Genomic DNA, 3,731 nt, shown 5'->3' on the forward strand with positions numbered 1-3,731 from the left:
CCTGACCTTGTGATCTGCCCACCTCGGCTTCCCAAAGTGCTGGGATTACAGGCGTGAGCCACCACGCCCAGCCACATGGTCCTCTTTTAATTATTTATTTAGCTACTTAATTAGGTTTTTAAAAAAATCATATAATAGGCTGAGTGCAGGGGCTCACACCTGTAATCCCAGCACTTTGGGAGGCCAAGGCAGGAGAATTACTTGAGGCCAAGAGTTCAAGACCAACCTAAGCTGCACAGGGAGACCCTTATCTCTACTTCAAAAAAAAAACGTAATAAACACCTGAAAAAAAACAGAATCTAAAACAAAAGCTAAGGTTCATCCTCTAACCACAGGGCCCTGTCTCTCTCTCATCCTTTACCTCTCTCCATTTGAAGGAATCATCATTCAGGAATCCCAGGTTCTTCATTTCCTGTGGTCTTAGTCTCCCTAGAAGCAGAACCCGAGATGGAGATTCTTATGCAAGTGATATGAAGGGGAGTGGTCTCAGGAGGCGAGTGAAGGAAACAGGCGGGGCAGGAGAAAAGGCTAAGCAAGGATGACTTGCCTGAAATCGTCTGGAGCTCTAGCCCAACCCCATGGGAGCTCGGGAACATTTGTTGTGCCAAAGTGTTGATCTCACCTGGAAGCAAAGAGCTAGCCATGTGTACTCCTGAGCCAGTCTGTCATGGGTAGACATTTGGGAGGATGGTAAAAGAAAAGACAGGTGCGCAGCCCCCTGCGTGAGGCAACCCCCATTTGGCCAAGAGCAATTCTCTAGAGAGGGACGTAGCCCTGAACATTGGCAGGCAATACTTAGCTGCTGGGATCTGTGCACTCAGCCAGGAAGTGGGGTCTGGACATGTCCACTATGGCTTGCTTCTCTTTTTATATAGTTTCATCAAAATTTGTATATCTTCTTTAAAAGTATGCATGTATTTTTTGTCAGGTGTTTGGATCTTTCTATAAAGGAAATCATACTAAATTTTGTTTTGACTATTGTATAATAATCTCTCAGTATGTGAATATACCACACCTTTTCACCCATTCTCCCACTGATGGTCTTCTGAGTTATTTTTAGGTTTTTATGATTGTGAACAATGTTGCTATAAACATTCTCATATGTCTCCTCTTGTACAATTGCAAGAATTTCTTGAGGTCATGCCTAGGGTGGAATAGCTGGATCATAAGGTGTAAACTTGAGAAGATAATGTCAAACTGTTTTGTAAAGTAGTTTTACTAATTCAGCTGCCCACCAATAAGGTATGAGACCCTGCCACTCACATCCTCTCCAACTTTTTGATTTTTGTAAATTGAATGAGTATAAAACGGCATCCCATTGCAGTCTTGATTTGCATGTCCTCAATCACTAATCATCCTTTTATATGTTGATCAGATATATCTGCTTCTTATTCTCTTTTTTTTTTTTTTTTTTTTTTTGGAGACAGGGTCTTGCTCTGTCACCAAGGCTGAAGTGCAGTGGTGGATCATAACTTGCTGCAGCCTCGAACTCCTGGGCTCAAGCAATCCTCCCACCTCAGCCTCCCAATTAGCTGGGACTACAGGTGCATGCCGCCACACCCAGATAATCTTTTTCCTTTTCTTATAGAGACATTGGGGGCGGGTTCTTACTATGTTGCTGAAGCTGGTCTCAAACTCCTGGGCTCAAATGATCCTTCCACCTCAGCTTCCTGAGTAGCTGAGATTATAGGTGCTTTCACCACACCCAACTAATTTTCTGTTTTTATTTTGTTTTTATTTTTGTTGAAACAAGGGTCTCACTTTATTGCCCAGGTTGGTCTCTAACTCCTGGGCTTAGGCAATCTTCCCACCTCGGCCTCCCAGAGTGTTGAGATTACAGGCATGCACCACCGTGCATGAACTGTGCTTCCTCTTTTGTGAAATGCTTGGTCAATTTGGTGCTTTTTTCTATTGGCTTATCTGTGCTTTCTTTATTGATTTGTTGAAGTTCTTCATGCATTCTTTGTCTGTTGTGTGTATTAGGAATATGGTGAACATCCTCTCTTGGCCTTTAACTTGTTTTCTCCCTTTCTATAGTATCTTTTAATGAACAAAAGCTCTTAATTTCATTATGGTATCTGGCATTTATGTCTTGTTTAAGCAATCTTTCCCTTGGCCGGGTGTGGTGGCTTACACCTGTAATCCCAGCACTTTGGGAGGCCAAGGTAGGAGGATTGCTTGAGACCTGGAGTTCAAGACCAGCCTGGGCAACATATCAAGGCCCCATCTCTCTATAGAAAGAAATAATAATAAAATTTTAAAATTAATCTTTCCCTTAAGGAATCTGAAGGCTAATCTCAATCCGAGGGGAGTGACCACAATTAGGCCCAGGTTACAGGCCAGCCACAGAGGCAAGCTTGGTTATGCTCACCAGGGCACGGCCCTGTCTGAGGCAGCCCTAACCAGCCAGCACAAGTGACCAGCTGGCTGACTGGCAGGTGTGCTCTGGCTACAGAGCTGGATATATTATGCTATTAGAGCTGGGTGCTGTTAAAAATTCTAATCATAGACTTTAATTAACTTTCCTTGCTCTGACGCCCGCTCACTAAGCAACCTTCTGATTATAATTTGGCTTCCCATGTATCTTGCCTACAGGGAGAGAATGTACTGCTCAGGCCGACGTGAGGATCCAATCCACTCAACAGTTACATGCCATGATGTAAATTAATAAATTCGCATTCTGATTTTATCATCTGCCTCATCTGAGGTCTATAGGCGTGAGTCAGCATCCCCTAGTTTAATCAACATGGACACTGAGACTATCAAGCTTTTGAGTTGAAAAGCTAAGAACTAGACCCAGGACCACAGTGAAATCACCAAGGTAACATTGCCCTGGAGGACCCTTGGCCTCATGAAGGAGGACTTCTTACGTGTCATGCAATACAGACAGGGATTAAAGTCGACTTCTGACATTATAAAGAGTTGCATATTCAAAACCATGGCTTGGTTCTATTCAGGTGAAGGCAAAGAATAGGAGATGATCATGAAACTCACATTGAATATTTATTGGCTTATAAGCACACACCAGATGCTGTACAAATCCTAGGGAGGAGATTAAGATTTACAGAAATGTTTGGAAAAAGCGAAAAAACAAAAACAAAACAACAACAACAAAAGGACAGATGGTACGTGCTGAGGTGAAATGAAACAAGAGGCAGCTGGTTGATGAATTCTTGCTCTACTTAGGGACTCCCGGTCCAGGATACAAAATAGACAGACAAACACACACACAAACCAGGACAAGGAAACACAGGATACACCACAGCACAAACGGAAATGTGCCAGGGTGGTGAGATTATCCAGGCCAGAGGAGTGATTTAGGACCTGTAAGATGAGGCCTAGATCTTTGAAGTGAGTTCAAAAGGCAAAGAGGAGGTGAGCCCATTAGGACAGATGGGGATAATCTCACCACCCTGCAATTTAGATGGTCACTTCACCCAGCCTTCCTGGGTGAGCAGTACCTACAGTGACACAGATCCCCTCCCGCCATCCTGGTCACACTGAATAATAAAGGGAGGAGAGGGGTAAGAACTGTAGTATGTAGAAATTCTCAGCGCAGGGAAGGGAAGTGAACTTCTACTTTGTATTCAGGCCTAAAAAAAGGAGGGGAAGGGCCCAGCACGGCGGATCATGCCTGTAATCCCAGCACTTTGGGAGGCTGAGGCAGGCAGATCACCTGAGGTCAGGAGTTTGAGACCAGCCTGACCAACATGGAGAATCCTGTCTCTACT

This window comes from Mandrillus leucophaeus, unplaced genomic scaffold, assembly GCF_000951045.1.
Source record: "Mandrillus leucophaeus isolate KB7577 unplaced genomic scaffold, Mleu.le_1.0 Scaffold5, whole genome shotgun sequence".
NCBI classification, from domain to species: domain Eukaryota; kingdom Metazoa; phylum Chordata; class Mammalia; order Primates; family Cercopithecidae; genus Mandrillus; species Mandrillus leucophaeus.